Source organism: Gallus gallus, chromosome 11, assembly GCF_016699485.2.
Source record: "Gallus gallus isolate bGalGal1 chromosome 11, bGalGal1.mat.broiler.GRCg7b, whole genome shotgun sequence".
Taxonomy (NCBI): domain Eukaryota; kingdom Metazoa; phylum Chordata; class Aves; order Galliformes; family Phasianidae; genus Gallus; species Gallus gallus.
Window position 1 is genome coordinate 16,619,661 of NC_052542.1, and position 13,772 is coordinate 16,633,432.

General features: G+C 41.3%; 1 protein-coding gene across 4 annotated transcripts in view; it reads left to right on the forward strand.

Annotated features, from left to right (window-relative positions):
* Nucleotides 1-7,989: 7,989 nt before the first annotated feature.
* The window catches only part of HNF4beta (hepatic nuclear factor 4beta), a 33,977-nt gene continuing 28,194 nt past the window's right edge, over nucleotides 7,990-13,772 (forward strand). The window contains exons 1-4 of one of the 4 annotated variants that reach the window (XM_046899487.1): nucleotides 7,990-8,092; nucleotides 9,594-9,905; nucleotides 11,615-11,726; nucleotides 13,104-13,337. The gene's annotated coding sequence lies outside the window, so the exon portion shown is untranslated. The remainder of the gene's footprint in view (nucleotides 8,093-9,593; nucleotides 9,906-11,614; nucleotides 11,727-13,103; nucleotides 13,338-13,772) is intronic. The other 3 variants (XM_046899488.1, XM_040707091.2, XM_046899489.1) reach the window with 3 other exon arrangements.

Here is a 13,772-nt window from a genome sequence, read left to right on the forward strand (position 1 = left end):
AAGTTCAGAGGCTTCCTCTAGAGAGTGAGTATGAATAAAGTATATAATGAAAACTTACACGGTGGTCTACGTATAAAACTAGGTCTGTACTTTATTCAGTTGCCAAGTAATCACTGCACTGAAACTGCAGCTATAGTCCTAAATTTAAGGACAGTCGAAGGGGAAAAATCATCCTCAAGGGCAGACAAGCCTGTAGTTTCCTGAGAGACATCGATATTCTTGTTCACTATGAGGAGACTGCACATGAACAGGCTCAGTGAGGTCAGTGAGGGAGTTTGTCTTTCCTTGCACCAAAGAAGAACCCAGTTGAGTCTTTATAGCTCAGATACTTTGTATGAAGCATTTACTGGAACTCACATTTCTGAGTTTACGGCAGTGGGTGCTCTTATCATGATGGCACAAAGATGCGTGGCCTGGCTGGTGGGAGGAGCAGATGGATTCAGTTGAAGTTGTGCTGGACATGGGCTTTCTGCCCTTACAGATAGCATCCTGATTATTCAGATACTGTGAAAATCTGCAGATAAAGTCATAAAATATGCCAAGGTTCAGGATGTATGAGTGCCACACATAGTTTGGGGCTACTATGGTGATTACGTATGAAATCATCATTTACAGCAGTCTTATGATTGGCTGGTCTATACCTTTCAGTGTTTCAAACATATGCTCTTTTTAATCACTGGGTTTCCATTCAGTTTTTCTGTCCAGAGAGGACCAGGATAAGTGACACATTCTAAATCAGATCTGCTAAGGATGTGCTGATTCATCACAATAATTGAGATCTGTTCCATGTTTTAACCAACCCAGCAAAATCAAAGCACTGTTACCACGTAGATCTATGGTTTATTTCCTCTGTTTTACTCTCCCTATTAGAAGGAACTCCATGCTGTGCTTTCACAGGCTCAGAAGGTTTCAAGAGCAGGGAACTGATGCAAGAAGAGGAAGATAACTGCCATGCTAAAGTCTACCCTGGTCTAAACCTCTTGCATCGGCACTGTATTTCAGCAGATCATTGCAGCAGGGGTAGCAGAAGTAGTAACAACAAATGGAAAGCAGGCAAGACATCCCCACTGATTGTGTGCCTGAATATTACAGGCAAAAGGAGTACGTCAGCCATGTGTTCCTTTTCAGAGAAGAGCAGGACATCAGGAAGTCTCTTAATCCTTGCTAGGTTGCAAAATGATGGAAACTTGAAAGACTGCCAAGGAGAACTGGGATCAAAAGCATCAGTATTCTATTTTTTTGGGAAGAAAACTACCTATTCTGTGAAAAAAGAAAAAAAAGCCCTGTAGCTGAGTGAAATATCTGTCTCCGAAAGATATTTGAGATGGGTTCTTAAAATACTCCCTTCGTCACTTTATGATGCTGGTTTCTGAGTTCTTTCAAGTGGTTTTTTTGGAGCTCCATTAGATAGCATGAGACAATTCACACAGCTCTTAGAAACCATCAAAGGCTATCACAGACAGAAGCAGGAGGGACGACGTGGAAGGAGTTTTTCTACCCACTCTGCAGATATTAATTTGTAAAAATAATAATAATAATAAAAAAAAAATTAAAAAAAATACATTCATCATCAGTCTGGCAAATGGTAGAAGAAGATCACAACAACTTGTACTTACAAGAACATACTTCGAAGAACAAGTTGTACTTTTATGCTGAGTTGTTTTACTTTCACTGCAAAATATTTTGAAACTGAGCTTTCCTGCAGGGTTATTTATGCAGCCCGTGTGGTTTAGGAGCACTGCAGAGGGTTTCAGGTGCTACCTCTCTGCCTCATCGGGGCTTGAGACAATGAACTGAATCCCATAAACAGACAATTTAGGCACATGGGACTGAAGCCATGAAAGGAAGTAGCTGCCTGGTAGTGGCTTAGCTCAGCACGTCTCAGTCCAAAATACAGATCCTTAATGTTCCTTTGTTTGGCTGTTACTGATTCAGAAAGTCCCTAACAATCCGTTGGCTTCTTCATTTCCTTAATAATGTCCCCTTCTGGAACCTTGCCACGCTATGTCTCTGAACAAACCGCCCATCACCACCCTCAAGAAGAATGGAAGCAGAAGTACAGGTGTCTGTCTCTCCTCATCCCATCACTGGGCTATGGGCTCTCTTCCATGAAGCATTTGGGTTCTCCTCTGTTTGGCGTCCCTTCTCTGGAAGAATCTGGTTACAAGAGGAGGTGGTCCCAAGGGATCTGTAGCCATTGCACGCAGTCTTGGAAAGAGAATGACAGTTGGCATGACTACACCACCCAGCCCAAGTGGAGAAAAGGGCTGTCACCCAGGATCCAGCACACAGCGTAAGATATTGATGTAATTATTGGCACAGGGATGAGAGACGTCTCGTGCCTCAAGAGCTCGTCCCCTCACATAGCTCAGTGAATGCACAGTGAGGGCTGGCTCTCTTGATTCAGGCAAGGAGTCTGCATTAGGTCTTTTATCCAGACGTGGAGATTGTCATGGGAAGAATGGGAGGCAGCAGTTGGAGCACCTAATTCCCCCTGAGGACAGTGGCTTGAAGGCATACTTATTCTGTCGGCATACTTCTGTAGGCATTTTCCCTTGGCCAGCATCCCTCTGCCTCCCATGCCAGCTGTTCAGGATCCCAGTCCACAGGTGTCTTGCTGTCTCTACAGACTGGGAAAGGAGCCTTGGCAGCAGCAATCTGCTTCACACCGTAGGATGTTCTGGCTACTTGGCTCGTGAGGGGATTTAATGCTGCTTGATTTGCCTGAAGTTATGCATGAAAGGAGTGAATTCACTACAGGAGTGAATCAGACTTGTCTCCCCGTTCTTCCAGAGCCACTGCATCCCCCTAGCTAGGCATCTCTGGTCCTTAGCCTGGTTCTCAGCTGAGCAGAGGAGCTCAGCACACCATTAACTATCAGCGAGTCTTCTATACATCTCGGAAAACCCCAAATAGGTAAATCGCTGTTTTTCTCTCCCTTTCTTTATCTTAATGGCCTTTAAGTGCTGTAATTACCTTTCTCTTGCTGATGAATTGAGAAGGAACAACCTTTCTAAAGCAGAACAGGCTTAACAAGGCAAAATCGGGGCAGAAGGATGGGCAAACTTCTACTCTTATGTAGAAGGCAGTCCCATGAGCAGCAAACCAGCATCTGTGAGGCACTTCAAATGCAGCTCATTGACTTTAATTTTTCCCTTGTTCTCTGCCTTTTATCCTTCTTACAGCTTAACAGGCCACACAAAACAGAGGAGATTCCTGGCTCTTCAGAGCAGGCACTTAGCAGCATCTTGTGCAGTAGCTCAATATTAGATGGAAGAAATGTTCCCCCAGCTTCTGGGGGAGAAAAAAAAAAAAAAAAAGCAATAACAAATTGCAGAAGGTTTATTTAAACGTGGCTGTTTATTTTTATTGGAGATTGAGTTACCTTCCCTTATAGGAGTAATGTTTTGGAATCCTCAGTTCGCCTACAAAATATCTGTTTCCAAAGAAAAGCAATGAGGCTCTTTGTCATTTTTCTTTGCTTTCCTCCTTTGGTGAGTGAAGGAAATTCACCATGAAGAATCATTTATAACAAAATTGCTTTTGAAATCGTTGGCAAGTCCTTGGCATGTCGGCAAAATGAATTACTGCCCTATCCCTGGGCAGCCAGAGGACAAAGACGTGGCTCTCTTGTTTCTCGCTGTAGACTGGCAGGACCTCTACTATCAGGAAGCACAGAGAATAAAGCAAGCAAGAAGAAAGGCTCACAGCTGGATCTCAGAGAGGGTGGTGGGGATGGAGGGAGGGACCCCAGGTCCTGTCATGACTTCAAGCCATGTTTTGTCCCAGCAATTGCCAACGACCACATGGACAACGTTTTGTTGCTGGTATTGTGGCTTCTTGCAAATCACAGGCTTCATTTCTCAGTGCGGGCAAAGAACAATGTGAAGTTGCACCCAAGGCTCTTTAATTCTCTGAGAAGGGATGGTATTTAGGCTAAAGCACAGTAAAGGGACCTCAGGGAAGAGCAGACTGATGGTGAAGACCAAGACTTCAAAGATGTTCTCAAGTGGCTCCGACTCTTCTGATCCTGAGCAGCTTTTCATTGAGATTTGCTGCTGTGGGCTAAATTGCTTGGAAGTGTTTGGCTGGTAGAACAGCTGGAACTGGTCATCTCCAGCATCCAACAGGCTCTGCTCTGATGATTTTATTTATTTATTTATTTTGCAATCACTTCTTGTTTTTCCCCATGAAGCTTTGAAAAGGTTTTACAATGGAGAACTATTTTTTGCATCATCACAAATATATACCGCTAGAAAAACTGAGTTTGTATAAGTAAGTCAGGATCACATAGAGCACCAGCATGTGGACAAAGGCGTGCAGAATAATAGGGTAGATACCTGGAAGCGAGGTGCAGGGAACTTTCATCATTTTTTGTCTCATTTCATAGGAAAATTAATCTTATGATATCCATCTGTCTGTACCTGACTGTTTCCTTAAGTTTAAAGAGGGAATAGTGCTGGGATATGCAATCCAGCAACAAAGAAGTACCTGCATGGTGGCAGAAGTTGAAATGTTATTTTAGGAAAAATGACACCTCAGCATTCAACAACATTAACGTAGAAATACCATTATTTGACAGACTGGACATGATCTAAAAAATTGTGAGTGTCCAGTTTTTTTCTGCTGATAGTTCTATTTCAAGATTACTAAGTCTTTCTGAGTATTCTGACATAAAGGCATTGTGCCTTGAGTGGTATTCATGCATGAGAATGTGTATTCCTTCTTTTCTGTAGTATTCACCTGAATCTGGAATGTAGCCGTACTGCAGATCTGACCAAATAGTCTAGAAAGTATAAAAGTATGGTTATTTTAGACTCTGCAAGACGGGAAATGGGATATTTTCCTCCTTTTCAGCTTCTACCTCTCCTTAGTGTGGGGGTTAGGATTTACAAGAATTTAGAGGATGTATGGTTCAGCAAAACCATTTCCCCAGATTAGACAGTGCTCATTCCTTGGTCTCCTTTAAAATTATTCTAAGAAATATAACACATAAAGACCATGAAACCCAGAATGTCAAGTTAGAGTTTTATCCAAATAATCCAGGTTTTGGGGATCTTGTCATGCTAAGTGGGTTCTCTGGCACTGACTACTTTTATTATGGATGGAGCCACTGTGGAACCACATTAGAAAAGGATATTGTTACAACACTTTCAATATCAACAATGCTGCTTGGAAAGGAATAATGCATTCCAGATGGCTAGTAATAATATCTGTCCTTTTCAGAAGTGATTTTCGTTTAGATGATTTATTCTGATAAAATTTAGGATAATTTAGATTTCCATCAAATTGTCATTAAACATGGAGATAAGGTTATTTGCAGAGCACAAGATAAGTTTATTCTCAAAGGTTACTTTGATTTAATTTGTTTAGATATGCTTTCGTGTTGGTCTTACTTCTTTCACCTCAAATATTGTAGCTAATACTGCTTTGTGAAAGCAGACATTGAAACTGTTTGGTTATACCCTGGGCTTTTGCATGCAAATGGCAAGTAATGGGAACTGTTCATGTCTGTAAGTGGGCATAATAACAGACACTGATATTGCAGGTGAGATTATGAGATTCTCCATTGCAATTTATCTCAATTTGTTATACGTAGCACAGCAACTTCTCTCACCAGAACTGAGCATCCACTGGACACCAAATTGGACATGAACTACTCAAACTGAAATCAAAATGATATTTCAAATCAATCATTGCTCTTCTGTTGAAAACCTCTGAGGTATACTCTGAGGGAAGTCCGGATGCTGTTAGGTGAAGTTAAAATCATTGTAAACATATAGTGATTTGATTTTCATAGGATCTGAATCACAATCCTCCTTTTTCCTGGTGCTCTTGTACCACTGAAGGTCTATGTAACACTGATGAGGGCAAACCTTGTATTTCCTGATATTTTTCTGTTCCAGATAATCCAGCATGCAATGCAAAGCTAATATCATCCCTGCATAGGACAGGTAAAATATTGCCTGGGCAGTCTTGCCCAGGATATTTTTTCAGTTCAGCTCCATCTTTCTGGTTTGGCAGGGATTTTGATGCTTAGTTTTTTGTCTGTCACATGCCATTGTCCCCAGGGATGGCAATGTGAACAAAGACTGCCATGATGCGCCTTGGTTTTTATGGTCTGCTCTTAAGACTTGCTGTTTCTGGGCTCTTTTCCAGTTTCTCCTTTGGCCATTGCTTAGTCCCTTTCAATAAGGTATTCATGGGCCCCCAGAAACACTGGAAAACGTGGACAGCAGTGGGATTTGGGCTGGCTGAGTCTGGCTGCCCTTTCTGCTGAGCCTTGTCCATAGTGACCTCCCTTGGCAGGACTCAGTGCACAAGCCTGCTCTCTGCAGCTTCCTCTCTGCTATACCTAGCATCATCCACCCAACTCTCCAGCCACTGGCCTTTCTCTCTGAAGATTCATTTTTGCTTTGTGTATTTCTACAGCAGGCATTAGTTAAGCTGCTCACTGAAAACCTTTAAGACATTCCCCAGAGTTGGTGGCTGCTGAGCATCATGCAGAAAGAGCTTGAGGAGGTTTTGTTAGTCCTGGCTGACCAGAATCCTGTTTCATATTTGAAGTAGATCTGCAGCTGGTTGGTTAACAAAATATTATGCTCAGGATAACTACCTGAGCCACCTCGCCAAGCCAAAGATTCATAGTAGGGTTCCAAAAGAGCCGATATTAAATCCAGAGATGTCAACATTAGTGAAGTAGGACTAAATCATCTCCAGCTGGCTTTTGCTCTTGCCTGAGGCAGAGAAATACGTAGCTCCCTTAAAGAGAAGAAAAGATGAAGGCTGTATTAATGAGGACCATAACAAGGCTTGTAGCTCAGGTCACATTCTTTTTCCAGTCCTATCAAGTTCAGTCAGTGATCATCTCTCAGACCCTGTTGCTCGTCTGCTGGCTTCTCTACTGAAACCAAATTTCCTTGGCAGTGAGGACAGTCAGTGCCACCATGCAGCATCAGAGATGTGAGCTGACCTTGTTCCAAGGGGTGGCCTGGTGTAGGCAACATGCTGAGTTTCCTTGCGCTTTGTGTTGTTCTTGATTAAATTAGCTATTTTTAACTGTTAATTGCAAGTTCAGCTCAAACAGAAGTTGCTACAAAGTGCTTAGAATCATAGAATCATCTAGGTTGGAAAAGACCTTCAAGATCTACAAGTCCAACCATCAGTGTGACCTAATGAGTCTTATCATTAAGCCATGGCCCTTAATGCCCTTTAGGGATGGGAATTTCTCCACTTCCCTGGGTGGTATTCCAATACTTGAACACCCTTTCTTTGAAGAATCTTTTCCTAATGTCCTATCTAAACCTTCCCTGGTGCAAATTCGTACTCATTGCTATCCTCACTGACGAGCATCACTGAGTACAAGTCTTGGATGGGGAATGGACGGGGAAAATGTTATATAAACACTGGCCATTGCTCTATGATAAATGCATTTAAGAATAGCAAAATATGAGGAAAGTAAAAATCACCTTTAACCTGGGTATTCAAAAACCTTCATTGTGTCTTTCTGGTCAGTTCTTATGACAAAACTGCTCTTTGAAGAAACAGAGATTTTAGATATGCATTGTGTTCTATGTATGGCTGTGACATAACTTGATTTCACTGATAATTTGAATTAACATCCACAGGTACTCTGGAAAACCCTACTTTCCATATGAATCTATGTATGTAAGTAAGTACATCAAAAATACTTGCATTTTATTGGCATTTCGTTTACGATTAGAGCCTTTTTCCTTTTTTCTTTTTTTGAAATGTTTGCAGACTGAAAGGGTCTTGATGTGTAGTATTGGGCAAAGTGGAGATGGGTGTATTGTGGCATGGACAACATAAATTCAGTTGTCTGGGATCATGGAGAAGAGGAATTATCCCTATGGGAAGATAGCAGGTGGATTAGTTACTAGGCCGCATCTGCAATATGCAATTAAAGGAAAACATCTGTTTCACATCATCTATTTCTTCTTTTCCAGGACACTCCTCTGGTTTTTCTCTGACACTGCAACCTGGAGACAAGTCATTTCTCTAATGAAGCCATGCAAACATCATGTGTTCCTCCGTGGAAAGAAGTGAAGAAGGCCAGGAGCAACAGGACACAGTAAGTAACATCCGGAAACATCTCCCGACTCTCTTGTTGTATTTTCTATTAGATCCTCCCTTGTTCCAACACAAAGTAGATCTGTTTCCAGTGACTCGAGAGTAGAAGTGCAGAAAATAAATCCTGGAGCCAGCTCTGCTGTGTGACTCACAGTATCTCTGCTGCCATCTTGAGTAAGAGGAAAGTCTGAGCATCGGGTCCACATTTTCCCGTTAGAGCTGCTTGGAGTGGATTTGTTAAATTAGCCAGAGCAAAGTCATATCTGATGTGCAATGCATTGTGAAGTCTCTGCTTGAGCTAGGAGAGGTTTCCATGTTCTGTAGTGCTTCAGGGTATCTGTGGCTGATGATGAGTGTCCCTCTGTGGGTAAAAGCTAATAACAAATGAAACGTAAATGCTGCACTTTGCATCATGTATCATTGCAAGCATGATTTCTTTGTGCTATTGATGCATTTAACTGGGCTGAGTTCTGTTCAAAATTACAATAAATCCCAAATAACCCCGCTTAAATGAGTTGATTCTGTAGTGCTGGTGAAGATTCTCCCTGTTTTCAGTTACCTCACACTGTGGTAAGTTAGCCAGCAGCCTGAACCTGTTATCTGTAGATTCTCAAGATGCACAGGGAGTTGATTGCCAATAGTACACAAACATAAAGTAATAATTGAAGATGTAGACTTCATTATTTAGTTCATCCACCTTGTGAACTTGGCTGAGTAAGCATTGCTTTCTCTGAAGAGCCCCTTATCATTGTAGCTCTTGTTTGGGGATTTATTTTTCAAACAGGGATTAGACTGAATTTCCTAAAAAGATAACCATACTTGTACAGTCATGTGATTTAGCAGTGCATATCAGTGCGTCATCTGCTGTGCATACAGCAAGTGTTGGTTGGCTTCTTAATGTCTTGAACTAAACTCAGTGATCAATTATGACAGTATATAACTGATTTAACTCAGTTTACAGAAGCAGAGGTGCTCCTTATTTATACTCCTAGTCTGAGCAAGGGTAAGATTTGATGCTGCTTATTCCTACAGCAACGTGGGAACAGAGCAAAGACGTTAGGCTGCACATGGAAAATATAAGCATCCAGTCATGTGTCATTGATAGCAGAAATACAAAAGGCAGAGAAAAGTGTCCAGCTTCCCTCAGTATCACAAAACATGAATCACACTCTTTCTTTGAAGTGCAATGAAATTGTTGTCTGGTATGAAGTCTTCAAGCAATATGAGAACTCTGTTTCCCCAGTCTCTCTTTTAGACAGATTAAAATGCAAATATTTCCAGTGCAATAAGAGTTCATTTAAACAGACTATTGCCTAGGGAAATACGCCTTTTGGCTGTGATTCAATCGACTCTCCTAGAAAAGAAAAAAAAAAAAAAAAAAGTATCTGATTAGCATTGCTTATTATCCCGAGCAGAAAATTGGGCCAACCTCACTGTGTACTTGGACATATTGCAGCCAGGTGGTGTAAATTGCCTTCTTCTGTTGGAATGGTTTTTCACAGGAGCAAACTTAAGTTACAAAGTCCTAACCGGAAGCAAGCAGAGATGCTGGAGCTGTCCTGGAGAAAGATAGAGTCACAGAATCATAGAACCACCAAGGCTGGAAAAGATCTCCAAGGTCCAACCCAGTCCAACCTCAACTCACCCCCACCACGCCCACTGACCATGACCCCACAGTGTCACACCTCCACATTTCTTGAACACCTCCACGGATGGTGACCCCACCACCTCCCTGGGCAGCCTGTGCCAATGCCTGACCACCCTTTCCGAGAAGACATTTCTCCTAATGCCCAACATGGAACAGAATAGAGATGGTAGGATGATATTTTTTATAAAACCATGAAAACAGTAGTAATATGTTCTTTTATCTTTATCTTCTATATGCGTCAATGAATTTTTGGCCAAACTAGGTGGATTTCAGTCCATGATGATGATGTTTCACTCTATCTAAACTTGTGGACAGCTTCTTGGCCGGTGACGCGGTGCTAAATTTTTTTCCATACTTGCCATGGTCTTTCTTCTTTTGCATAAGCGAATCAGTGCTGCAGATCAACTCCCTGGTGCCTCTTTAAGTTAAAATGATTACATGCGTGATTATACTTTCTCCCACACCATGAGATATGAATTCAGGAGTATGTCATAATGCAGTGGTGTGATTTAGTAGGAAAGACACTATCTGTGGCTGAGCAGATCTGGCCTCTTTTTTCATCCTGGACAACTTGCTTCACTTTCAGTTTTCCTTCCTACTTTCTTTCTGCTTTATTTGCTACAAGGAGGGACTGTTTCTTACCACATTTCTGAGCAGCACCTGGTCTAGAAGCATCTAGCCCCTAAGTGCTGCTGGAATATAAATAAGAATCTTTTCCCTGTGCTAATATCCCAGCTATGTTTTTTATGCAGAATTTTGGCCTGGAGCAAAGCATAATTGCCAGGTAGCTTTTAGCTAGGGAGGCCACACTGACCTATTTCAGCAAGGGACGGAGAATAACAAACCCATATTGTGCTCTAAACATACCTAAAATGAGGAATGAAACTTGGGTTTGAGAGCTCCTTCAGAATTTAAGATAGTTCCCCACCACCACTGCAAATACCGCAAAAATAAAGGACAGAGGTCAGCTTCTTCCACATGGCAGAGGAAAAATAGTTGTAGTACTGGGAATCTGAGCGCATTATTTGGCATTGCATTTCAGCTATGTCCACGTAGATCATCCCATTAACAGAAATCCTGCCTCTTCTTCCCCTTACACATAGGCTCCTGCAAGGAATTATTATTGGAGCTGGTGAAAAGCTTCCATTTACCATTATTTCTTTTTCCTCCATTATTTTTTCCTTCTCTCTTTCAAAACGTAACATAAGGAGGCAGAATCAATGCATGCTAGGCAATAAATAAAAGGGCAGATGTGGCCAGCTGGTTACTGGGTTTGGCTCACCAGCACATGCAGGGGAGCCACAGGATTGACCCAGAGCAGGGCAAGGGGGGATAGAGGGCTTCCTTTTACCTTCTGCTCCGAGCCATGACATAAGCTAAGAAGCAAAGCAGGGGTGGAAGAGATGACTTTTGCATCCCCTATGTGTACTTGCACACACACACATACAGGATAGAATCATAGACTTGTAGGAGTTAGAATCGTAGAATCATAGAATGGCTTGGCTTGTAAGGGACCTCAAAGATTATTTATTTCCAGCTCTTGCTGTGGGCTGAGCTGCCAAGCACTGGAATGGGAACTCCAGAGATCATTGAGTCCAACCCCACTGCTTAAAGCAGGTTTCCTACAGTAGGCTGAGCATGAAAGTATCTATACTATATGTGGATGTATATATGCATATATACATACATATTTTTAATGTGCATAAGTGTATATCCTTATCTACAGTCTAGTGTACTACTACTAGTATTGCAATATCCCAATACTACAATATGATATATATGCTCTCTTTTCTCTTTCAAAAGCTACTGCAAATGCCACTGCTGTTTTGTTGTTGTTTGTTTGTTTTTAATTTGGAATGCATTTTTGCTTTACAGTGGGGAACCCTGTGGCACCGAATCTGGGAGTCTGATGAAAGTTTTCCCCTGGGATTACTGTTGCACAAACACAATTACCAACAGCTAAAGGATAACTGCGCTGACTGTCAAGGTAAGTAAGCACTGGGCTTTCTAGGAACTGTTTGTTAGAGTGAACAAATGCACGAGCAAATCTAGCAGTGAGAAAGGAGAAAGCAGACAAATTGCTTTTTTTTCGTGTGTGTTCTGCTATTCACGGATTAGCAGCATGGACTGCAGGACTGACAGAATCATTTTCTGAGTCATTACTGGTGTTCAGAAATTGAAATTTGGTGTGAAACATGATCATAAATTTCCCTCCCAGTCTTGCTCTTATGAGGAGGCAAATGGTCATGAAATTACTCAGTCTGAGAATAACTTCAGCATCTGGAAGCTTGCAGATGGCTGTTTTTGAGTCAGCAAACTGGCTGGAGGGTGCTGTGGGACGTTCTGTGTTTGGTTTGACCTAAATCATTGTGGTCACAGTCGTCATAGCAAAAAGAAATCCCTTTCCCAGTACAGCCATGAAGAATGGAGATGAGGTTCCTCCTTTGCAGTCTTCCAAAACTGGCTAGAGCCAGTTGGATTGTGGCTATAGCCACACCAGATCCAATTTGAATTGATAGGAATGCTCACTTTAGCTCACTTTTCACTGCACTGTGAAATCATGGCCAACAAACTCTCTTGGGTGAGTGTGCACTTCTAAACAAGCTCAAATCTCCAAATTAGGAAGAACTTTTCTTGTTAGAGGTAGAGGATAGAGAAACTCACTTTGGGTTCATGAGGTCATTTTGATGAAATGAAGGCTTCTGTGCAACTTGCCTTGTAATAAGCTTGTCCTTTTAGATTTGATTTAGGCTAGATTCAACAATTTCTGAATCCATGCAACATTTAGTATCCTCTTGGATTCAGAGCATTTGATAAAAACTTTGCTATGAGTGTATTTTGACACTGCATTTTAATGGTTAACTCCATTTTCTAAATAATTCATTGGATATCACATACTCTTCATAACATGAAATTGGCCTAATTAAAGACACATGGCAAAATATAACCTATATGACGGATGTAAGGAAAACATAATTTTCTGTGTGAGCGGTAAAGACCACAGCCACAAATACCTCTCCAGTTTGGTAGCCTCAAAAATGCATCCACAAATATTATTCATCTCAGTGGTCTGCAAAGATTTATCAGGGGTTATAGCTTCCTGAAAACATCTGCAAAACCAGGAGTCTTGTATATGAATGTATTTGTCACTCAGTAAACACTTCCTTTTACTATGCTCACCAGTCTGAAAGAGCAGCAATTATGAGTAAGGCAGTCCAGAAGAGAATGAAGTATTCAAAAATATTATATTATGGGGAAAATATAGCTTAATGTTTGTAATAATTTCCCAAGCTTGAAGTCATAAAAAGCATCTTTCCAACACGTCAATATGTTTACTTAACACTTTTTTTTTTTCTTGTGGAAGAATCTTTTAGGAAGAAAATCTGTCTGAATTTGTCCCAAATACTTTTAAAATAGCTTCTCACTTTGGGTGAGGAAGGCAGAGCATAACCACCTATAGAGAAACGCAGTGATCCTGAAATGTCAAGAGTTGAGCAAGATGCACCTAGTACTCATTGGCTTTGAGGAACAACGGCTTCTTGATTTATGGCTCTTGCTGGATCACTACATTATATCAGACTTCTTCACAGTCACTAAGGTATTTTTTTAAAGATATTCCTATTAGAAATATCTTTTTTAGAATCTTGTAGATGGAGTACTTATGGACATGGTTTTGACGGGCAATATTGGTAGTAGGTGTACGGTTGGACTAGGTGATCTTGGAGGACTTTTCCAACCTTGATGATTCTAAATAGAAATTTGGTCAAATAGAAATAGAAATTTACTCCAAAGATTCTACGAGTTGGACTAGATGACCTTTAAATGTCCCTTCCAACTCAAATGGCTCTATAATTCTATGAAATAAGAAAAAAGGAAAAGTCTTCATGGGTTGTAGGGCTGATGGTTCAATAGAGTGGGTGGGTACCCTGGAGTAGTCCAGTGACTTTACAGTTACAAATATGCACTTGACAGACACCAGCATTTCTTTCCAGTATTCACTGGAGTGCCAGCAGTATTTCCCAGAGCTTTGGTT